A 25,741-nucleotide genomic window follows, 5' to 3' on the forward strand; every position below is an offset into this window, starting at 1 on the left:
GATGCAAATAACTGACTCATTGGAAAAGACTCTGCTGCTGAGCAAGATGGAGAAGGAAATGGCAACTCACTCCAGTGTTCTTGCCTGGAGAATCCCAGGGACAGGGAAGCCTGGTGGGCTGCACAGAGTCAGACATGACTGACATGACTTAGCAGCAGCAGCAGCTGAGCAAGATTGAAGGCAGGAGGAGAAGGGGACAACAGAGGATGAGATGGTTGAATGGCATCACCAACTCAATGGACATGAGTTTGAGCAAGCTCTGGGAGTTGGTGATGGACAGGGAAGGCTGGTGTGCTGCAGTTCATGGGGTCGCAAAGAGTTGGACATGACTGACTGACTGAACTGAATTGAGACACTTTCCTAGAGAAACAAAGAAAGAATAATCTCAATATTTGGAACATTGGCACCAATGGTGGACACTCCCAGAAAGATCCTTCTGATGCAGCGATTAGAAGAGTTATTGCCTTTTCTTCTATAAGATTGTGAAATGGACTTTGACCATGGGAAACTAGTAGGGAGAAGTAAATTCTGACTCTGTTGGAACTGTTTCTTTGACTTGCTTTTCATTGCTGTTGTTACTATAATCATACATATTGACCTGCCTCAAAGGATCCTGACCCTCTCTGCCTGACTGTCAAACTAAAGTGCCTTTGTTACACTCATAGATAATATGACCCTGGCCACCTGTGAAGACTACAAAAACAGAGAGGAGATTAACACAACCCTTCCAAAGGCTGACCCTTCCTGGAGATATTTTGCAAGACTGAAGGTCCTTTCACTTTAATTCCCCACTGCCTTTTCTTCTGTATTCTGCCTTTTGACTTCAGATACTTGTTGCTTCTCTCTGACTCTACAAAAGAATAGCATTCAGACCTCAACAAGATGGTTACTTTGAGACTCACGGTGAGCAGAACTAACTTGGACTTTGTAACATGCTGATAAACATCTATTTAATGCACATTATGTTACCTTCTTTGGGTCTGTGGTCAACACAGTTTGGAGCATGCTGATGTTGGATATGATGACAGTTGCATAATTCTGTGAATATACCAAAACCCACTGAATTGTAAATTTTTAAAAAAGTGAGTTGTATAACATGCAAATTATATTTTAATAAAAGCAATAAGCAAAAATTAAAACAACAGAAGAAACAATCACATTCCAGGTAGAAGGAACAACATATGTAAAATACACATGTGGGAATGTGGGTCAGAGTGGGGCTCTATCTGGAGACATATCACTAAACATATATGGCTAGTGGCTACCATACTGGCAACACAGAGGCAAGTTCAGTGTGGATGGAACCTGGACTGACAAAAGGAAGATTGAAGAAGGGGAAAGTCAGGTGAGGTTTTAAACGATGACAATGTAGCCAAGATGGCAGGGTAGGAAGACCCTGAGCTCACTTCTTCCCACGGGCACATGAAAGTTACAACAGAGCAAATATTGCTAACAATGATCTAAAAACTAGCAGAAAAAATTTTCCATCACTAACCGTATAAAGAAGGAACCACACAAGAAAGTTAAGAGGGGTGTAGATGTGGGATAGTCAGGACCCACACCCCTGGGTAGGTGACCCACAAATGGGAAGACAGAGGCGATAAGATTTTAGAGATTCTCCCCAAGGAACAAGGAGTCTGAGCCCCACATGAGTCTCTGTAGCCTATGGGTCCTGCACCAGGAAGACAAGCCCCCAGAATATCTGGCTTTGAAAGCCATGGTGCTTATGTATGGGAGAGCTAGAGGTCTTCAGGAAACAGAGACTCCACTGTTAAAAGGCACAGGCAGAATCTCACATACCTCAAGTCCCAGTGCAGAGACAGTAAACTGAAAGGAACTTACTGATCTTAGAGAACCTTCCACAGAGGCAAATAGGACTATCCCTGGAGACATAGATGCTGGTAGCCTCCATTATGCCACTAAGACACTGGTACTAAGTCCTCCCTATACTTTATTAGCACTGGATATGTGCCCACTCACCATCTGGTTGGCAGCAGTCTTGAGACCCTAGAGCCCCTGTAGTCAGCCACCCTGGGACCTGGCCCTGCCACACAGTGGGCTGGCACCAGTCCTGGGACACCCTGGGTCCTACTGCTAGATGCACTAGGACCCATCCTTTCGTATCCATGGGTTGGTACTATCCCAGGACCCCTCTGTATCCCATGTCTAGATTTCCCAAGAACTGACCCTGCCCATTAGTGGGCAAGCACCAGCCTTAGGACCCCTCTCCTTCTGGCTCTGCATGCAGCCACCCCAGGACCTGGTCCTGCCCAGCAGCCCACGTATGGGCAGGGCCAAGAAGTGAACCTGGCTGGTGTCCAGTCCTGCCTACCAGTGTTCCCACAGTAGTCATTCCCACCACAACAGAAGGACCAACACAGTTCACATGGCGGCGCCCTAGACTATATAACTTTGATGGCCAGAGGAGTGTGCTGCTAGGCCCCATAGGACATAGGACCACTTTTCCAAGATCTGTGAACATAATCAACCTATCTAATACATAGAAATAAACACAGCCAACATCAACGGTGAACACCTGAAACCTTTTCCTCTAAGACCAGGAACAAAACAAGGATGCCCACTCTCATCATTTTTATTCAACATAATATTGGAAGTCCTGGTCACAGCAATTAGACAATAAAAAGAAATAAAAGGGATCCAATTTGGAAAGAAAAAAAAAACTGTCATGTTTTGCAGATGACATATATTATATAAAGAAAATGCTAAATGTACTATCAAAACTACTGGAACTAGTCAATGAATTTAGCAAATTTGTAGGATACAAAATTACAGAAACTTGTGTTTCTATACACTAACAATGAGCTATAAGGAAGAGAAGAAAGCAATCTCATTTATAATTGCATTGAAAAGAATATAATATCTAAAAATGAATCTAACCAAGGAGGTAAAAGACTTGTAAAATACTCAAAAAGTTATAGGACATTGATTAAAGAAATTGAAGATGACACAAACAAAATGTAAGATATACTGTCCTTCTAATATGCTGGGTTGGAAGGGTTATTATAGTTAAAATCACCATACTACCCAAGGCAATCTACAGGTCCAGTGCAATCTCTATCAAAATACCAGTGATATTGTTTTCATAGAACTAGAACAAATAATTCTAAAATTTGTGTAAAAACACAAAAGTACCAACATAGTCAAAGAAATCTTGAGAAAAAAACAAAGCTGGATGTATCATGATCTCTGATTTCAAACTCTTCTACAAAGCTACAGTAATCAGAATAGTATGGTACAGGCATAAAACAGCCACATATATCAATGGAATAGAAGAGAGCCCAGAAATGAACTCATAATTATACGGTCAACTAAACTATGACAAAGGAGGCAATAATATACAATGGGGAAAATGTAGCCTCTTCAATAAATGGGTTTGGGAAAACCAGACAGCTACATACAAAAGAATCAAACTGGATTACTTTCTGATGCCACATACAAAAATTAACTCAAAATTGATTAAAGATTTAAATGTAAGACTTGAAACCATAGATTGGCTAGAATAAAACAAAGGCAGTATGCCCTTTGACATTGATCTTAGCAGTAGTTTTTTGGATGTTGTCTCCTCAGGCAAGGTAAACAAAAGCAAATAAACAAATGGGACTGCATCCAACTAAAAAATTTTGCACAGCAATGGAAGCTATGCAACATGAAAAGGCCACCTACTGAAAGGGAGAAGGTATTTGCAAAAAATATATCCCCAATATACAAGTAGCTCATACTATTCAACAACAAAAAAAAGCAAGCAACCTGATTTAAAAATGGGCAGAGGATTTGAATAGATATTTTTCACAGAAGACATACAAATGGGCAACAGGCACATGAGAAGATGCTCAACAGCACTCATCCTCAAGGAAGTGCAAATATAAACTACATGATACCATCTCACACCTGCCAAACTGTCTATTAAGGACTACAAGTAACAAGTGTTAAAGATGTGGAGAAAAGAGAACTCCTTTGTCCTGTTGCTGGAATGTTCATTGGTATAGTCACTATGGAAAACATTATGGAGGTTTCTCAAACAATTAAGAGTAGAACTATCATATGGTCCAGTAATTCTACTTATGGGAAATTTTTCTGATGAAAACAAAAGCACTAATATGAAAAGATATGTGCAACTCTATACTCATAGCACCTTATTTACAAAAGCCAAGATTTGTAAACAACCTAAGTGTCCATGGAATAATGAATGGATAAAGAAGATGCAATATCAATATCTATCTATCTATCTATATAATGGAATACAACTCAGCCATAAAAAAGAATGAAATCTTGCCATTTGAGACAATGGATGGACTTGGAGAGTGTTTTGCTAAGTGAAATAAGTGTGACAGAGAAAGACAAATGTCATGGGATTTTGCTTATGTGTAGAATTTAAAAAATAAAACAAATACAAGACAGAAACAGACTTGAAGATACAGAAAACAAACAGGTGGTTTCCAGAGGAGAGGGAATTGATGGATGAGTGAAGTATGTGAGGGATATTAAGAGGTATAAACTTTCAGTTATAAAGTAAATGTTACAGGAATGAAACCTACAATGTAGGGAATACAGTCAATAATATTGTAATAACTTTGTATGTTGACAGACAGCTTGACTTATCATGATTATCATTTTGTAATGTATAGAAACATCAAATCACTATGTTGTGCACCTGGAAAAAATAATAAAATAAAATAAAGCAAAGACTTAACATTTTATAAAACATAACGAAAATGTGAGGAGATTTATCAGCTATTTCAAAAATGTAACTTAAATGCTAATTTTGGGCCAGGCAAGCATTTGCTAAGTAGTTGTTATGAGCATGGTGTGGAATAAGGTCTGGTAGGAAACACCAATGACACAGAGAAAGGTATGGAATTCAGGCATTTTATACTGAGAGACTTCTTTGAAAGGTGCAGATTGAATATAAGCAGCTAGTTTTTTTTTTCTTTTTTTATCTAACCTGAAACATCATTCAAAAGCCACTAAAGAGATCCTCAAGAGGACAAAAAAATTCTTGTAAAGACAAGGAGAACAGGAGAACTGCCTACAGTGTGGCAGCTGGGAAGACTGCATTAGTGATAACTGACTTAGCAGCTACAATAAAGCAAAATCCTCAGTCAGAAGTAGGGAAAGCCAAGAAGTAAATCAACTGTTGTCCCAGAATCCACAAAGTCCCTGTACCTGGGGACAAAATGTACCCCTGGAAATGGAGCTGCTGCTGCTGCTGCTAAGTCGCTTCAGTTGTGTCCGACTCTGTGTGACCCCATAGATGGCAGCCCACTAGGCTCCGCCATCCCTGGGATTCTCCAGGCAAGAACACTGGAGTGGGTTGCCATTCCCTTCTCCAATGCATGAAAGTGAAAGTGAAAGTGAAGTCACTCAGTCATGTCCGACTCTCAGCGACCCCACGAACTGCAGCCCACCAGCCTCCTCTGTTTGTGGGATTTTCCAGGCAAGAGTGCCGGAGTGGGTGCCATAAACAGAACTGGTTGAACCTCTAGGTTAAGATGAGATTGGAAGCTGCACACCTCTCCCCCTCCTTAACCCTCTTTACCATTGCACGCAGTCAGACAGTAGAATGGAGGGTCATAGATTTGCAGGTATCATTGTGAATACAGGACACTTAATTGAATATTTCCATGCCATTAATATCTCAGCCTTCCTTCCCACTGGCATCCAGATTCTTCCCTGCCCTCTCTGTAGATTTTGCTTATTCCAAAAACAAAAGGCAGAAAGATATCAATATCAGAAGTGCCTCTAGAAATGATCCTGTCACCCTGTCTCGGTGGCTGGGCTCACTGAGAGCTTCCATTGGTTTCTGAATGTTCCTTTCCCACTGAAGTTCTAGTTTTGCTGTCATTGTGCTGTTGTTATACTCTCTGAACATCATTTTTTCATGGCCTCCTATTCTTTTCGTATCTCTTTGAGAATACCAATAATAATTTCCCCCAAGTTTTCATTTTTCAAGTATTCTGCTTCTTCTTTGGTCCCATCTGTCGTATTAGACTTGCTCAGCTGACTGGTGTTTCTTACCTGCCCACTCATGTTCAATTCCCAGAATAAAGGACTAAACATAAGATAGAAAATAAGAAAGAAAAAATGAGGATTTACAGGATCAGTCATAAAAATAACTTGAATTCCAGAAAGGAAGAATAGAGAATTGATGGGAGGGAAATAATCATAATCAAAGGAATAATTTAAACATTTTCCAGAATGAAAGGAGGTGAATTTCCAGACTGAAGGGGCCTGCCTAGCACCTTGCCCACATGATAGAAATTGATGAAGTCACACTGAGAAACTTGAAAACACCGTGAATTAATTACTCCCAAGAGGGAAACATACAAAACCCCCAAATGATCAGAAGTCAGTGTGGCATCAGACTTTTCCTTTTCAATAGCAACACTGATAGAAGACTGGAAAATGTCCTCTGACTTCCAAGGGAAGATGATTTTGATTTTCACCCATTAATTCTATTTTAAGCCTAACAATAAACTATTAACAGGATAGAATAAAGATATTTTCAGAGATGTGAAGACTCAAAAAGTGTACCACCTCTATATTTTTTCTCAAGATCATGATGAAGTATGAGTTCTTTTAAAATTGGATTAATCAAGAAAGTGAAAGACATAGATCCTGGAAATAGGGATTAAGCATAGCATAGATGCAAAAGGACTCCTCCTTTTGCATCAGGATGGTGGGTGTGCAGCAGGCATTTCAGAGTAACCAGTCCAGATTGGAGCAGGTCAACTGGCTCCTAGAGCAATATCTCCAACTGGATAAGACTGATACTTTAATATGTTAAACCATATTTACACACCTGATGAAGAGTTTGTTGAATTAGTATTAAATGTAAAGAAATTAAAGCAAAGAAACAAAAAAAGGCAATTATACAGGCAAGTGAAAATAAAATGTACAGGGAGAAAAAGTACTCATAGAACACTATTTGGCTCATCTGAGCACCACATTTAGATGGTTTTAATGAGAGTTGGACTGTGAAGAAGGCTGAGCGCCAAAGAACTGATGCTTTTAAACTGTGGTGTTGGAGAAGACTCTTGAGAGTCGCTTGGACTGCAAGGAGATCCAACCAGTCCATTTTGAAGATCAGCCCTAGGATTTCTTTGGAAGGAATGATGCTAAAGCTGAAACTCCAGTACTCTGGCCACCTCATGCGAAGAGTTGACTCATTGGAAAAGACTCTGATGCTGGGAAGGATTGGGGGCAGGAGGAGAAGGGGACGACCCAGGATGAGATGGCTGGATGGCATCACTGACTAGATGGACGTGAATCTAAGTGAGCTCCGGGAACTGGTGACGGACAGGGAGGCCTGGTGTGCTGCGATTCATGAGGTCACAAAGAGTCGGACACGACTGAGCGACTGAACTGAACTGAATGAGGGAAACCCTGGATATTGATCTGTAACCAGAATTCAATGGAACTGTGTGGGTAGGAGGCAAAGACTAACAGAGATTGATAAATGTTTTTGTAAAGAGCTAGATAATAAGTATTTTAGGCTCTCTGGGCCAGATGGTCTTTGTGGAAACTGCTAAGTTCTGTTGCAGCACCCAAACAGCCGTGGACAATACATGAATAGTGGGCATGGTCATCTTCCAGTAACACCATTTACAAGAACAGGTGGCAGGCCAAGGGCCATTGTGTACTCACTCTTGAACTAGAAATATTTGTGCAGAGGAGATGAAGTGAAAGAGAACTAAGATATCATATTTTATAGGGGAAAGCCAAGAGTTCATACCTGCAATTGAAAGAAAACACTCCAAAGTAGTAATCTAAGTATATTTTTTTAGGATACAGAGATACGTACCAAATGGAAATAAGGGTGAAGGTAGCTTTTTATTTTTTTTTAATGGATTATATACTTTATTATTTTATTTTTTAAGTATAAATTTATTATTTTAATTGGAGGTTAATTACTTTACAATACTGTATTGGTTTTGCCAATCAATATGAATCCACTGCAGGTATACATGTGTTCCAGCACATGAATGGATAAGAAAGCTGTGGTACATAGACACAATGCAGTATTACTCAGCCGTTAAAAAGAATACATTTGAATCAGTTCTAATGAGGTGGATGAAACTGGAGCCTATTATACAGAGTGAAGCAAGCCAGAAAGAAAAACACCAATACAGTATACTAACACATATATATGGAATTTAGAAAGATGGTAACAATAACCCTGTATGCGAGACAGCTTTTTATTTTATGAATACAGTGTTTGTAGAACTGTTTGTTTCTTTAACCCATGTATTTGCATAATTTGGGTAAAAATAGCTAAATTTAAAAATTAAAATTCACGTAGGCAGCAAACTATAGTCCATGTTTTCTCAGGTGATAAAGAAAGATAAGGTCGCCAAGGATACCAGAAGGAGGGGACTTGAGGCACTGAAGCTCAGGAAGAGTTTTTACTACCTCCAGTGGCCCTTCTCCATCCCCAGGGGCACATCCTGAGGCACATGAACAGGTGCACGACTGGCAGCTGGAAAACGTCTCCACCTGTTAACTTACTACAGTTGGGCTTGTGCCAGCAGCTTCCAAGTCTGCAACTGGTCATGGTGCCAATGGTGACTGGCACAAACCCCAGTGTGGGGTGAGGGGGCAACTGTGGTGAGGCTCCCAGGAAAGTCTGGCTATGGACGCTCTTTTTCAGTCCCACACAGATAGGCCTGGTGCACCGTAGGTTGGGGAGTTTCCTGCAGAACAGAGCCAGCAGCCGGGAGGGCAGGATGGGGGAGGCGGCCAAGCATGTCTGGGTGATTGGAAGTGGCCACTGCATGTGGCTGGGAACAAAGGACCACGAGCAAGCTGACTGTGCTACAGTCTCACCTGAGCTGGCCTCGTGTAAGAGTGACGCAAATGCTGAGGAGATTGGTGGGTCTGAGGTACACTTGAGGCTCTAAATCAAAGCAGAGAGGTCCCAGAAAATTAACAAAATTTCTGACTGGAATTATAATTTGCGAACCATCGTGTCTGTGATCCTTAAATAAATTATCGGTGTCTTCCCTGGCATTACGAATGCATCATAAATGAGGGCTCTTCATAAATAATTTGTTTCTGCTTGTGTTTAAAGGCAGCTGGTATGGGGAGAAGGAGGAGAGGACCAGTGGGGAAAGGAGTCTGGAGTCTGAAGGAGAAGGTTGAGGTGGAAGGAGCAGGGTTGAGGGGTCAGGCCTGAGCAGAGGGCCATCTGAATCTGTCCTGGTCCCCAGGTGAGCAAGGCCCAGCCCTGTGCCCTGATGCCCTTGCTGCTGAATTCAGTGCGTGGAGTATATGAGGTCCTTTAGATCTGGCATCTGCCACAAGTAGGCAAGGCCCCGTCAAGATGGGACCTAAGACCCCACGTCTGCCGTTTCTGACCCCTCTTTCCCAGGCTTTTGCTTCAGGCCCACTGGCAGCTAGGACCTGTTAGGTAAGGATACCCAGAGGTCAATTTGCTAATCTCAGGGTCTTAAAAAAAAAAAAAAAAAAAGACCAGAGGAAGTGCTGAGGGTGGCTGCTGCTGCTGCTATGTCGCTTCAGTCGTGTCCAACTCTGTGCGACCCCATAGGTGGCAGAGGAGGGAGTAAAACATGAGTCAAAGCAAGGAAGAGGGGAAAGGGCAAGACAGGAATAGGGGACGAAGAAGTACAAGCTATTATGTATAAAATAAGTGATAATGGGCTTCCCTGATGGTCCAGTGGTTAAGAATCTGGCTTGCAATGCAGGGAACTTGGGTTTGATCCTTGGTTGGGGAACTAAGATCGCACATGCTAGAGCAACTAAGCCCAAATTCCAGAGCCCACGCACCATAACTAGACAGTCTATATGCCAGAAGGGAAGATGCGGCATGAGCAAGGAAGATCCTGCAAGCTGCAATAAAGACTTGAGGCAGCCAAATACATATATAACTAAAATAAGCTACAAGTTGGTAATATCTCTTGGAGGAGGGCATGACAGCCAACTTCACTATTCTTGCCTGAAAATCCCATGGACAGAAGAACCTGGCAGGTTACAGTCCATAGGGTCACAGTCCAAACAGTCGGATACAACTGAAGTGACTTACCATGCATAAGCGTTTATCAGATTTATTGTACAACACAAGGAATATAAGGCAATATTTTACAATAACTATAAATGGAGCATAACCTTTAAAACTTGGGAATCACTATATTGTACACCTGTAACTTATACAATATCGGACATCAACTGCACTTCAATTAAATAGTGAACCATTAAAAAAAGGCAAGGAGGGCCATAGGATGTAGAAGACGTTCTCAGGTTGGTTCTGATCACAAGTGAGAAAACACTTTCAATGTGGACCATTACTGCCAGTTATCTAGTGATGCGCCATCTCACACCTGGGAAGCTCCCCAGGGGTGGAGAGCCAGGAGCTGGAGCAGGTACAGGATGGCACTTTCTCACTTTGTTTTGGAGGTCTCCTCTCCTGCAGCCTCCTTCTCCCACTGTTTCAGTGGATATTCCAATAGATGGGGGATAATTTTAAAGAGTGGAGAAGAGACAGGGGCTGAGCAGACACCTCCAAAGTATATACTTCATAAGACAAGAGCCTGGAAAGGAGAAAGAGCTGAAAGAAGGAAAATGGATTTGTACACACTGTTGAAGACAATAGTAGATATGAAAAGAGCCGACAGGAAGGATGCTTAATGGAAGGAGGAAAAGGTGGAAAGGATGCTTAATGGAAGCTGGAGGACAAAAAAGCCCCACAGCACTTCTGCCTCTGAGATACACTATTAGCAGGCATGGCTAGAGTACAGCAGCCCCACAATTTATCCTGTCTATGGAGTTTTGTGAAGCCAGAGTCCTTACTCCCATAAAAATAATGTGACAGATGGAGGATGTGTTCCCAGGTCAGCCTACAAAAGACCAGTGGCCCCATGATGACCCAGGTAACTGGCTGGTCCTGGGATACAGCAAGGCGTCCTCCTGAGCCTAGAAGCGGGGGTACGAGGCTATCCTTGGGGTGATGCCTGAAGTCCGAAAGGGAGACCTGTGTAGGAAATAGTTGGCAAATAATCTTCCTGACCTGGCAGCTAGGTTAAACATTTCGAACCTGTGTCTAGAAAATGACCCTGCAGTTATGTGGGCACCTGGTTACAGGGCACTCTCAAATGGAGAGGGGTCACCCACTGGGCTGTGTCCCAGCACTGAGCAGTGCAGCTAGAGGCAGGGCTGGGCTCTGCCTTCCTGACAGTCATCCCATCTGCCTGTCAGGCATTCGCACCTGCGTGTGCGGTGTGCATGTGTGGAGGGAGGGCGTTGTGTCCATAAAGCAAGCACGCTTTCAGTAATGTGGACCCCCACAAAAGGTTCTGCTTGATCAGGTGTTCATGAGCATATAATGGTTCAACAAATTGATATCTGGCAACTTTATGAATTTCTGGATGAGTGGTTGGCATCCTCAAGTCAGACCCACTCTAGGACCTGTCACTGGTGGGGTTTCCAAGCGCTCAGACCAACCTGCCCTCATGGGCTGTGTACAAATTTCTTGATACTTGAAAACCCATAGTGTGAATAACAGCGGTGTGTCCTGAGGGAGTGGGGACAGCCCCCAGAGTGTGGGGAGCAGAAAAAGGAGCAGAATAAGAGGATCCTCCTTCCTTTTCAGATGCAGGGCTGAGCCTCGTGGTGGTGGGTGGTGGAGCACCATGCAGTCACCTTCATGCACGTTTGCATTTGCCCCGCAGTGTTCACTGAGCACTGACTCTGGATCAGGTAGCACTCTGGGTGCTGACACAAGCTGTTCTGAAGGAGTGTACATCTAGTTTGCGTCTATGGATGTGTGTGTGTGTGTGTGTGTGTGTGTGTGTGTGTGTGTGGTGTACAGAAAGTAAATAAATAACTCTGGCAAGTTCAAATCGTGATGACGACTATGAAGAGAAGAAAGCAAGAGATGGGATAGAATGGTAGTGTGGGTCTGGTCAGCAATGGCCTCTCTGAAGGGACAAGGTGTAAGTGTCGACTGAGTGGTGAGGAGGATGAGGAGCTGGCCAAGGAAGATCCAGGGCAGAGAGTTCCAGGCAGAGGGAAGAGTAAGTATCTGTACTTACTAAAAGGCAGAGGAAGCTTGGAGGCAGGAGGCTGGCCAGCGGGGCTGGGCTTGGGAGCAAAGGAGTGGGATTCAGCTAGCCTGGGGGAGATTTTCCTGGGTCTTCTTCTCCACGTCAGGAGTTCAGATTTTATTCCAAATGCAGTGGGAAGGGAAACCCATGACCTGATCATGGGATTTTTCTTTTTAGTTTTATTTATTTATTTTTTTATTTTACAATATTGTATTGGTTTTGCCATACATTGACATGAATCTGCCACAGGTGTACATGTGTTCCTCATCCTGAACTCTCCTCCCATCTCCCTCCCCATCCCATCCCTCTGGGTCATCCCAGTGCACCAGCCCCGAGCATCCTGTATCATGCATTGAACATGGACTGGCAATTAGTTTCACATATGATAATTTACATGTTTTGGGCTCCAAAATCACTGCAGATGGTGACTGCAGCCGTGAAATTAAAAGACGCTGACTCCTTGGAAGAAAAGATATGACCAACCTAGATAGCATATTGAAAAGCAGAGGCATTACTTTGCCAACAAAGGCCTGCCTAGTCACGGCTATGGTTTTTCCAGTGGTCATGTATGGATGTGAGAGTTGGACTGTGAAGAAAGCTGAGTGCTGAAGAATTGATGCTTTTGAACTGTGGTGTTGGAGAAGACTCCTGAGAGTCCCTTGGACTGCAAGGAGATCCAACCAGTCCATTCTAAAGGAGATCAGCCCTGGGTGTTCTTGGAAGGACTGATGCTGAGGCTGAAACTCCAATACTTTGGCCACCTCATGCGAAGAGCGGACTCATTGAAAAAGACTCTGATGCTGGGAGGGATTGGGGGTAGGAGGAAAAGGGTACAACAGAGGATGAGATGGCTGGATGGCATCACGGACTCCGGGAGTTGGTGCTGGACAGGGAGGCCTGGCGTGCTGCGATTCATGGGGTCGCAAAGAGTTGGACAAGACTGAGTGACTGAACTGAACTGAATTTACATGTTTCTAAGCCATTCTCGCAGATCATCCCACACTCGCCCTCTCCCACAGAGTTCAAAAGACTGTTTACATCTGTGTCTCTTTTGCTGTCTCGCATACAGGGTTATTGTTATCATCCTTCTAAATTCCATATAAATGTGTTAGTATACTGTATTTGTGTTTTTCTTTCTGACTTACTTCACTCTGTGTAATAGGCTTTAGTTTCAGCCACCTCGTTAGAATTGATTCAAATGTATTATTTTAATGGCTGAGTAATATTCCATTGTGTATATGTACCATAGCTTTCTTATCCATTCATCTGCTGATGGACATCTAGGTTGCTTCCATGTAATGGCTATTATAAACAGTGCTATGATGAACATTGGGGTACACGTTGTCTCTTTCAATTCTGGTTTCCTTGGTGCGTATGCCCAGTAGTGGGATTGCTGGGTCATAAGGCAGTTCTATTTCCAGTTTTTTAAGGAATCTCCACATCGTTCTCCATAGTGGCTGTACTAGTTTGCATTCCCACAAACAGTGTAAGAGTGTTCCCTTTTCTCCATACCCTCTCCAGCATTTAATGCTTGTAGACTTTTGGATGGCAGTCATTCTGACTGGCGTGAAATGGTACCTCATTGTGGTTTTGATTTGCATTTCTCTGATAATGAGTGATGTTGAGCATCTTTTCATGTGTTGCTTAGCCATCTATATGTCTTCTTTGGATAAATGTCTGTTTAGTTCTTCGGCCCACTTTTTGATTGGGTCGTTTATTTTTCTGGAATTGAGCTGCAGGAGTTGCTTGTATATTTTTAAGATTAATTCTTTATCCATTGCTTCGTTTGCAATTTTTAATGCTCATCTAGCTGCTAAATGGAGTCTTGACTAGGGGGTGTGGGAGGAAGTGAAAAGCAGATTAGAATGTTATTGCAATGATCCTGGGGAGGAGCAGATCTCTCCTCCCTTTTACTTTCCCCTGTCTTTTCCAAATAAAACCTCTACTCTGTAAGCACTATGCAACTCAGATAAAGGTTCTAAGGAAAGAGAGCAATCTCCTTGAACAATTTCTCCGTAAGGCTGGGCCATTAACCCCCTCAGAGCTATTTTCCTTTGTAAAGGCATGTTAATCACAATGGATTTCTGATTGGTAGAATTTCACTTGGGGAAGTAAAAGCACTCTCACTAACTGGGGGATATTTTGGTCAGGGCTGACATTTATAGCAATTCTTCTTAAGCTTTATGTGTTACAACGCAGATTCCTTGTCAGTTTGTCTGTGAAGGAACCTGAAGTTTTGCTTTCTGACATTTCCCCATGGACTTCTTTGAGTTGCAAGTTTTTTCTTAATTATTATTTTAAATTTTATTTACTTTTAGGTGCATAGCATGTGGGATCTTTGTTCCCTGACCAGGGACTGAACTTGTGTCTCCAGGACTGGAAGTATGGAGTCTTAACCACTGGATTGCCATGGAAATCCAAAGTTGTAAGATTTTAAAGGACTTTGTTTGACATATTAAAGACAGGTCAGAATATTAAAAATTGCTTTCTGGATATTAATTTGATCATTTGTTCATTTGTTCTGAAGGGTATCAGAATATGTCATGCCAATTGATGCCATTTTGGCATAAGAATTGTTTTGATTGGGGTCAATTGAAAAAAAGACACAGGAAGATATCTCTGCCCTCCCTATATCTGCCTAAAAGCTGGCCATAAATTTTCCTTCATGGAGATGGCATAAATTCTGTACTCTGACCTCTCCTTCCTCCCCTATTCTTGTACCACAATGAGAGAGTGACTCTTATCACAAAAGACAGAGGGCCAGCACTGAGATGAGTCTGCATAAGCCAACCTTACTAAATAACCCTTATCTACTGTTAGTGTACCTTATATATTTACCACTTCTAGGTGCTTTCACCAGAAGCACCTTTGTCATTAGACATTTTTGTTGCAAGCATTTTTGCTACAAACATTTTCACTGCATAACTAATTGGTCATAAGGCAATTTTGCTGTAAAAAAGAAAATGATGAAAAAGAAAAGAGGGACACTGAAAAAGGGTGTAATGAAACATGAAAAATTGATGACAAAATAAAAAGACTTTGTTGTGAAATACAAAATATTTGAATCCATTAAAAATGTGTGTAGATTCATGGCCATACTGCAGAAATAACTGATTTTATTTCGTGGGTTGGTCCTAAGAACTTGTCTTTTGAGTCTCTCATTCTTAGTATTATGCATTTTTAAAATTGATTTTTCTTTCAGTTTGGCATCACACTTTTTCTTTCTTGCTAAAATTTCTTCCTTCATTAAAAAATGTATCTATTTCCAAACACTAAAATGCATCTTTGTTACTGAGCTTTCTATTGCATTGTGAAAACCTCCACACTTTATCCTTGGCATATTGTTACATGTCTGTTGATAGATATTCCCAAGTTCTGTGGGAAATATGAGTTCCATTGTGTGCCTTTGAGGTCCCTTGCCTCTTTTTTTCTGCAATGTAGTATGTTTTAAAATAAGAAACCAACTCTTGGGGGCAAATCATTGTCTGTCAACTCAACAAAGCCATCGATAACATCACTAACTGGAAGAAATGCTAACATTGAAACCAAACTGTCAACCCAAACTGTCAACCAGTTATTTTATCTTTGACTGCAAAATTGCCTTACAGCCAATTAGTTATGTGGTAGAAATGTCTGTGGCAAAAATGTTTATAGCAAAGAAGCTAATGTGAAAATACCAGAGACAATATTTATCCTCTCACTATTTACGTCCCCTAGAAAACCCAGATCCCCCTCCTTTGTATAATCCCTTCTCCGCAATTTATCATCCTTTGCTAAAGTGGCATATAAGCCCTTGAGTATTGCTTGTGGTTTTTCATTTCTTTCTCTGAAACCTCTGTGCATATAAAAATATTAACATCAAATGAAATTTGTATGCTTTTCTTCTGCTAGTCTTTTGTCAATTTAATTTGTAGTCTCCAGTTTCAGTACCTAATAAGGTAGAGGAAAAAAATTACAGTTAATTCATTCAAATGTTTGTTGGTTACTAGGGATCATCATATTTAAGGATATGAAAGAGTTTTCTGAGGAGGTTGCCAAGACATATATTTTTACTGAGCCTTTGAAAGCTGAACACATCTGGATTCTGGTGTTCCTGATCCCATCCAGTGGTGTGCTGGTAAATGTCTTAAGACTGTCTCTGGGGAAAAATCTTGATTTACAGCTTTTGTTAATTTCTGTGATGTAAATCTTTCCCCAGTGCTGACTTTCAGCTTTCAAAATGATATTACTTAATGATGTTGTTGTTGTTCAGTTGCTAAGTCATGTCCGACTCTTTGCAACCCCATGAACTGCACCTCACCAGGCTTCTGTGTCCTCCACTGTCTTCCTGAGTTTGCTCAAATTCATGTCCATTGAGTCTTTGATGCCATTCAACCATCTCATGCTCTGTTGTCCCCTTCTCCTCTTTCCTTCGATCTTTCTGAGCATCAGAGTCTTTTCCAGTGTGTCGGCTCTTTGAATCAGGTGGCCAAAGTATTGGAGCTTCAGCTTTAGCACTAGTCCTTCCAATGAATATTCAGGGTTGATTTCCTTTAGGATTGACTGGTTTGATCAACTTGCCATTTAAGGGACTCTTGAATCTTCTGCAGCACCACAGTTCAAAAGTATCAATTCTTTGGAGCTCAGCCTTCTGTATGGTCCAACTCTCACATCCATACGTGACTGCTGGAAAAACCATAGCTTTGACTATCCAGACCTTTGTCAGCAAAGTGATGTCTCTGCTTTTTAATACACTGTCTATGTTTGTCATAGCTATTCTTCCAAGGAGCAAGTGTCCATTAATTTCATGGCTGCAGTCACCGTCCGCATTGATTTTGGAGCCCAAGAAAATGAAATCTGACACTGTTTCCACATTTTCCCATCTATTTGCCACAAAGTGATGGGACTGGATACTACGATCTTCGTTTTTTGAATGCTGAGTTTTAAGCCATCTTTTTCACTCTCCTCTTTCATGTTCATCAAGGGACTCTCTAGTTCCTTTTTACTTTCTGCCATTAAAGTGGTATCATCTGCATATTTGAGGTTGTTGATATTTCTCCTGGAAATCTTGATTTCAGCTTGTGATTCATCCAGCCCAGCATTTAGCACGATATTTTCTGCATAAAAGTTAAATAAGTAGGGTGATAATACACAGTCTTAAAGCACTCCTTTCCCAATTTTGAACTAGTTCATTGTCCCATGTCAGGTTTTAACTGTTGCTTCTTGACCTGCATACAGCTTTCTCAGGAGGTAAGATTGTCTGGTATTCCCATCTCAAAGAAGTTTTTGGAATTCCCATCTCTAAGTTTGTTGTGATCCTGTGGCTCAGCTGGTAAAGAATCCGCCTGCAATGCGGGAGACTTGGGTTCAATCTCTGGGTTGGGAAGATCCCCTGGAGAAGAGAAATGTTACCCACTCCAGAAATGTTACCCACTTCTGGCCTGGAGAATTCCATGGATTGTATAGTTCGTGGGTCGCAAAGAGTTGTACATGACTGAGTGACTTTCACTTTCACACAATCAAAGGCTTTAGTGTAGATATGATACTACATTTTACTTAATGTAGATATAGATAATAATGGATACAATAGATAACATAAAGGACATAGATGATAGTCAAATATAGTCAAACATTTAGGAAGTGAGGCATTTATTATTTATAGATATATTTTTAAATGCAATTTAATTTATTACTTTTTAATTTTTTTGATGTGGACCATTTTAAAATCTTTTATTGATTTTTTTGCAATATTGCTTCTGTTTTATGTTTTGGTTTTCTGGCCACCAGGCATGTGCGATCTTAGCTCTCTGCCCAGGGATAGAACTCTCACCCTCTGCTTTGGAAGGCAAAGTTTTAACCACTTCGACTGCCAGAGAAGTCCCTGTACTTTAGTGTATAATATAATTTATTTCACTGTAAGTTTTGAAATTTAACAACTGGCTCACAAATTTCTTAAAAATTTAGCAATTTCTTCCTCAAGCTTCTTCTTGGCCTTAGGTTCCAAATAAAATGCCTGTGTTATAACCACTGTGCACCTTAAGTTAACTGTTTCCAAGAAAAGGAAGGAATCTCCTTGAATGAATTCTCTACCACTGCATCAGACCCCATTCATGCTCAGCCCATCCTTTAATTCTTGCTATCAGGTGAGTGTTTGGTCGCAGAATTCTGATGCATTTCCAAATTTAGTGGTAGGTGCTGGTAAGTGACGGCAGATGTGTTAGAAGTGATAGGTGATAAGAGGATGTGAGGATGACAGCCTTGTACCCCTTATCACCTTATCTAGAATTTAGATACAAATCCAGTTGTCTCTAACACCAAACTGACCTGCTCAACAAAACTGTTATAGATATATCTGTAAGACTACTTACATATGTATGTGTCTGTGTGTGTGCGTGCTCAGTCATGTCCGACTCTGTGACCCCATGAACTTTGGCCTGCCAGGCTCCTCTGTTCGTGGGATTTTCCTGGCAAGAAAACTGGAGTGGGTTGCCATTTCCTCCTCCAGGGAATCTTTCTGACCTAGGGATAGAATCCATGTCTCCTGCATTTGCAGGTGGATTCTTTACCACTGAGCCACTTGGGAACCCATACTTATATAAAAGACTATTTATATGTTTTATATACAGGCTGATTCATGCTGCTGTTTGGTAGAAACCAATACAAAACTGTAAAGTAATTACCTTTCAATTACAAATTAAAAAAAAAGAAAATAAATCTACAAGCATAGTGTAGCATCTTATCCCTTTCCATTCCATTGCTATTCCCTAGAGACAAGCAGTTTCAATTTTCAAATTTCAAATACTACTCTTGTATTTGCTTCAGTTGAGTTCAGTTCAGTTCACTCCAGTTGCTCAGTCTTGACCGATTCTTTGTGACCCCATGGGCTGCAGCATGCAAGCCTTCCCTGTCCATCACCAACTCCCATAGCTTGCTCAAACTCATGTCCATTGAGAAGGTGATGCCATCCAACCATCTCATCTTCTGTGGTCCCCTTCTCCTCCTGCCTTCAATCTTTCCCAGCATCAGGATCTTTTCCAATGAGCCACTTCTTTGCATCAGGTGGCCGAAGTATTGGAGTTTCAACTTCAGCATCAGTCCTTCCAATGAACAACCAGGACTGGTCTCCTTTAGGATGGACTTGTTGAATCTCCTTGCAGTCCAAGGGAATCTCAAGAGTCTTCTCCAACACCAAAGTTCAGAAGCATCAATTCTTCAGTGCTCAGCTTTCTTTATAGTCCAACTCTCACATCCATACATGACTACTGGAAAAATCATAGCTTTGACTAGTTTTGTTGGTAATGTCTCTGCTTTTTAATATGCTGTCTAGGTTGGTCATAGCTTTTCTTCCAAGGAGCAAGTGTCTTTTAATTTCATGGCTGCAGTCACCATCTGCAGTCATTTTGGAGCCCAAGAAAATAAAGTCTGTCACTGTTTCCATTGTTTCCCTATCTATTTACCATGAGGCAATAGGACTGGCTGCATTGATCTTAGTTTTTTGAATGTTGAATTTTAAGCCAACTTTTTCACTCTCTTCTTTCACATTCATCAAGAGGCTCTCCAGTTCCTCTTCACTTTCTGCCATAATGGTGGTGTCATCTGCACACCTGAGGTTATTGATATTTCTCCCAGCAATCTTGATTCCAGCTTGTGCTTCATCCAGCCCACCATTTCGCATGATGTACTCTACATATAAGTTAAATAAGCACGGTGACAATATACAGTCTTGACATACCCCTTTCCCCATTTGGAACCAGTCTGTTCCACGTCCAGTTCTAACTGTTGCTTTCTGACTTGCATACAGATTACTCAGGAGGCAGGTAATGTGGTCTGGTATTCCCATTTCTTTAGGAATTTTCCAGAGTTTGTTGTGATCTACACAGTCAAAGGCTTTGGCATAGTCAATAAAGCAGAAGTAGATGTTTTTCTGGAACTCTTTTGCTTTTTTTGATGATCCAGCAGATGTTGGCAATTTGATCTCTGGTTCCTCTGCCTTTTCTAAATCCACCTTGTATATCGGGAAGTTCATGGTTCATGTACTGTTGAAATCTGGCTTGGAGAATTTTGGGCATTACTTTGCTAGCATGTGAGATGAGTACAATTGTGCAGTAGTTTGAATATCTTTTGGCATTGCCTTTCTTTGGGATTGGAATGAAAACTGACCTTTTCCAGTCCTGTGGCCACAGCTGAGTTTTCCAAATATCTAGCATATTGAGTGCAGCACTGTAACAGCATCATCTTTCAGGACTTGAAATAGCTTAACTGGAATTCCATCATCTCCACTAGCTTTGTTCCTAAGGCCTACTTGACTTTGCATTCCAGGATGTCTGGATCTAGGTGAGTGATCACATCATCATGATTATCTGGGTCATGAAGATCTTTTTTGTATAGTTCTTCTGTGTATTCTTGCCACCTCTTCTTAATATCTTTGCTTCTGTTAGGTCCATACCATTTCTGTCCTTTATTGTGCCCATCTTTGCAAGAAATGTTCCCTTGGTACCTCTAATTTTCTTAAAGAGAACTCTAGTCTTTCCCATTGTATTGTTTGCCTCTATTTCTTTGCATTGATCACTGAGGAAGGCTTTCTTATCTCTCCTTGCTCTTCTTTGGAATGCTGCTTTCAAATGAGTGTATCTTTCCTTTTCTCCTTTGCTTTTAGCTTCTCTTCTTTTCTCAGCTATCTGTAAGGCCTCCCCAGACAACCATTTTGTCTTTTTTGTATTTCTTTTTCCTGGAGATAATCTTGATTACTGCCTCCTGTACAATGTCATGAACCTCTGTCCATAGTTCTTCAGGCACTCTGTCTATCTGATCTAATCCCTTGAATCTATTTGTTACTTCCACTGTATAATCATAAGGGATTTGATTTAGGTCATATCTGAATGGCCTAGTGTTTTTCCCTGTTTTCTTCAATTTAAATCTGAAATTTGCAATAAGGAGTTCATGATCTGAGCCACAGTCTGCTCCCAGTCTTGGTTTTGCTGACTGTATAGTGCTTCTCCATCTTTTGCTGCAAAGAATATAATCAATCTGATTTCTGTATTGACCATCTGTTGATGTCCATGTATAGAGCCTTCTCTTGTATTGTTAGAAGGGGGTGTTTTCTATGCCCAGTTTGTTCTCTTGGAAAAATTCTGTTAGCCTTTACCCTGCTTCATTTTGTACTCCAAGGTCAAATTTGCCTGTTACTCCAGGTATCTCTTCACTTCCTAATTTTGCATTCTAGTCCTCCATGATGAAAATGACATCTTTTGGGGGTATTTGTTCTAGAAGGTTTTGTAGGTCTACATAGAACCATTCACCTTCAGCTTCTTAAGCAACCTTGTTGGTTGGGGCATAGACTTGGATTAATGTGATATTAAATGATTTGCCTTGGAAGTGAACAGAGATCATTGTCCTTTTTGAGATTGCACACAAGTACTCCATTTCAGGCTCTTTTGTTGACTATGAGGGCTGCTCCATTTCTCCTAGGGATTCTTGTCCACAGTAGATATAATGGTCATCTCAATTAAATTCACCCATTCCAGTCCATTTTAGTTCACTGATTCCTAAAATGTCAATTTTTACTCTTGTCAATGTTCACTCAAGGTAAATTGCAAGTGGTCAAACAGAAGATGGCAAGAATGAACATTGACATTTCAATACATTGAAATAAAATAGTTATACCATGATTTCTTGATTCTGCAGTTTTAGATATTATCTATTGATCTCTAAATATGGGGGATTAACATTTAATTTCCTTATATTGCAGTCTTTTCTGTCTTCCTTCTGATTGACATATGCCTGAATGCACGTGTGTACACACACACACACACACACACACACACACACACACACACACATTCTGCCTCTCCCTTAACTAGCAGTATATTTTATCATGCTCTTGGTGCAGCCTTTATTCACAGTGTACATCAGCACTGTGTAAATACTAGTAACAGCTGAGTCATGTAATGTACTATAATTAAATTTACTTTCAGGAACAAGTATTTATTTTTCCCTGAGTTAATAATGCTTTTGCTTCCCTTGTTTGCTTAGTTTTCTAGTATCTATCTAGTATCAATGAACACGAATTTGAGCAAACTCCAGGAGATAGTGAAGGACAGGGAAGCCTGGCATGCTGCAATCCACAGGGTTGCAAAGAGTTGGACATGACTTAGTGACTAAACAACAATAACTCGTATCAATCACCAATCCATCCCACAATTCTTTTAACAATTTCTTATTTTCCTAGGGATGCCACCCTGGATTTCTCTATCCTTTTGCTCATATCCGGGCTAGCGTCTTGTTAAGCCTATTTGCAGCAATTGTCCTGGGACCTCTTTTCACCATTTTCCTGGGAATTTGCTTTACTTTTTTCCTGTGTTATATTCCTTGTTTCTTAAATAACATCTTTTCCTTTGGTTCATTCTCTTTATATTGGAGTACATTCCCCGTAACTTCCTGAAAATAAGCATGTGGCAAATATAAATTTGGAGACCTGGTATATCTGGAAGTGTTTAAGTTCTATCTGTTTTTATAATTAATATTTTGGCTGGGCATAGAACTCCAGCTTGGAAATTATTTCCCTGAAGGATTCTGAAGACATTACCCTCTGGTTTTCTAGCCTTGAGAAATTGAATGATGCCTTCCCCAAACAACTATCTTTTTCCCCCCTCCATAGACTCTTTTAGAATATCTACCCCCCCCTCCATGACTTACCCTCCCATATTTATTCTAATTTAAAAATTTTAATTCCTTAATGTCCTTAATTTATAGTCCAAATATTCCACTGAAATTTTTTTCATTTCTGCCATCATATTTGTAATTCCCAAGAGCTCATCATCTGTTCTGTGGGTATTTCTTACTGGGGCCTCCTGCTATGATTTCACGGATGCAGTATCCTTTTACTCCCAGAGTCTCAGTTAGTTCACTATCCCCTCTGAATTCTTTCCTCTTTGCTTCAGTTTGTTTCTTTCGGATGATGGAAGGCTTCTCAAATGTTTGCTGATTTTTGGTTGTCAGATGATATTTAAGCACGGGTCACTGAAAAGTTGGCCTGAGCTACGTTTGCCAGGGCTGTATGTGGGTAGTGGGCTTCACTGTAGGGAAAACAAGCTTGGCCCTTTCACTGGGGACCTGACTCCCAGTATTTGTTGGCCTGGTTGCCTTTTCCTGTGAGACACCTGCCAACTTTTTGCCCAGGATGCTTCAGTCAGGTTACCTGCATTCTGGGAGCTGAAAATGGGAGCATGGGAGTGGGGCCTGGGGGCTCGTGATTCAGTGTATCAACTCTCACTTAGTTCTCTTGCTTTTGCTCGGGTACCCAGGCTCTGTCATTCCAGCCTGTCAGTTCAGAAGCTTTGAACTCTGCATATGAACATCACCAGATGGTCCTAGGGTAAACACCCAGCTTTCTGCTACAGCAGAGGCAGGGATGTGAGTGTTTAAATGCTTCTTATAAATATATTTAGCCCATTCACTGTTTTCTATTCCACCTGCATGCCCACTTTCAGAGCTAGGTTCTGTCTCCAGTTTCTGAAACTCCATGGTTCTTCAGGGAAATCAGCTGCCCATGAACTTTCTTAGTCGCTGGTTACATTTGTGTCTTCTAACTCACCACTCATCTGCCACCCAGCTGTCCAGCTCTGAAAGGCATCCTGAACACAGCTTCTCTCCATTCCCACTGATCCTGAAGTGTATCCCCATCTCTGGGCTCCCAAGGCTTGCTATTCTGGAGGTTCCCGAGGATCATCTGTAAACTCAGTCTTTTTTTTGCCTTAGCTGGTTTAGAGTTGGGTTTCTTTCATGCCTTGAAAAGCCCTGATATACAGGGCTAGTGAAACTGACCATTTGATTAAATAGGCAACCTAATATTACTTGATCTTTTTCCTTAGAGTAAATATTGCAAAACTGCATTAAAGGCTGTTCTCAGAACTAGACACTGGGGCCCTGAGTTGATCTCTAGTTTGGATCATCAGAGCTTCCCTGACAAGTTCAGATGGAGCCCCCACCCTTACCTCCCCCTCTTCTCCGGGCTCAATCCTCAGTCTGCGTCCTTCCTCTTGCCACTTACTGGGTATTTAGCTGACTCCACCCACAGTGCTCTCCTAAAGAAGTGTTGTTTAACTCAATATAAGACTATTTCATCTCCTCAGTTAATTCTTCCTTGGGTTCAGCAGACTGCTGCAAATGTATCTAGCTAGTTCTAGATCTAGACTGCTAGTGTCTAGATTGCTGCAGATGTATCTAGGACAAGTGAATGAATGAGGAAATTAACTTTGTGGTTTTTCTACTCTGGATGTGGATCAGTTAATCTAACTTCTTGTTCTTAAATACTTTTAGTGTTTAAGCCACCTTTTTAAAAAATTGATTTTTAAAATTGAAGTATAGTTTATTTACAATGTTTTGGGTATACAGGAAAGTGATTAAGTTATATATATATATATATATACACACACATACATATATATGTATTATAAGTGATTAAGTTATATATATATACATATATACACATACATATATATGTATTATTTTTCAGATTCTTTTCCATCATAGGTTATTACATGATACTGAATATAGCTCATTGTGCTATACAGCAGGTCCTTATTGTTTATCCACTTTATACATAGTTCAGTTCAGTTCAGTTCAGTCACTCAGTTGTGTCCGATTCTCTGTGACCCCATGAATCGCAGCACGCCAGGCCTCCCTGTCCATCACCAACTCCTGAGTTCACTCAGACTCACGTCCATCGAGTCAGTGATGCCATCCAGCTATCCCATCCTCTGTCGTCCGCTTCTCCTCCTGCCCCCAATCCCTCCCAGCATCAGAGTCTTTTCCAATAAGTCAACTCTTCGCATGAGGTGGCCAAAGTACTAGAGTTTCAGCTTCAGCATCATTCCTTCCAAAGAAATCCCAGGGCTGATCTCCTTCAGAATGGACTGGTTGGATCTCCTTGCAGTCCAAGGGACTCTCAAGAGTCTTCTCCAACACCACAGTTCAAAAGCAGCAACCACTTTAAAAAATATTTTATTTATTTATATATTTTTGGCTGTGCTGGGTCTTTGCTGCTGGGCATGGGTTTTCTCTAAATGCAGCGGGCGAGGCTACTCTCTAGTTACGGTGCAGAGACTTCTCACTGCGGGGGCTCTCCTGTTGTGGAGCACGTGTTCTGAAGCATAGGCTCAGTAGCTGTGGTGCATGGGCTTAGTTGCCCTGTAGCATGTGGGATCTTCCCAGACCAGGGATGGAACCTGTGTTCCCTGCATTGTCAGGCAGATTCTTAGCCACTGGACCACCAGGGAAGTTCTAGCCACATTTATAGTAGAAAATAATGAGTAAAAATTACTGATTAAGTGTAATTATATGCTCCATCCCTGAACTTTTAGCTATGATTTATAACAGTGCTCTGATGTAGGCAGTATTATCCTCATTTTATAGATGAAGAAAGGGAAGTTCAGAGAGGTTATCACATTTCAAGGTCATACTCGTAGTGAGTGGCAGAGCTGGGATTTGAACCTGACTTGCTCAGACTTCATAGATCACCCTTGCACCTATACTCTGCACTGTCTCTCAGGCTCCCAATTTACCTTCTATCTGCTACAGTTTTACCCTTTGATTTCTGATTGGTTTTACCATGAAGCAAAACTTTACTAGACTGTATATTTTTCAGTCATACAGACACTTAGTAAATTCCACATATATCCATCAGC

Source organism: Capra hircus, chromosome 1, assembly GCF_001704415.2.
Source record: "Capra hircus breed San Clemente chromosome 1, ASM170441v1, whole genome shotgun sequence".
NCBI lineage: Eukaryota > Metazoa > Chordata > Mammalia > Artiodactyla > Bovidae > Capra > Capra hircus.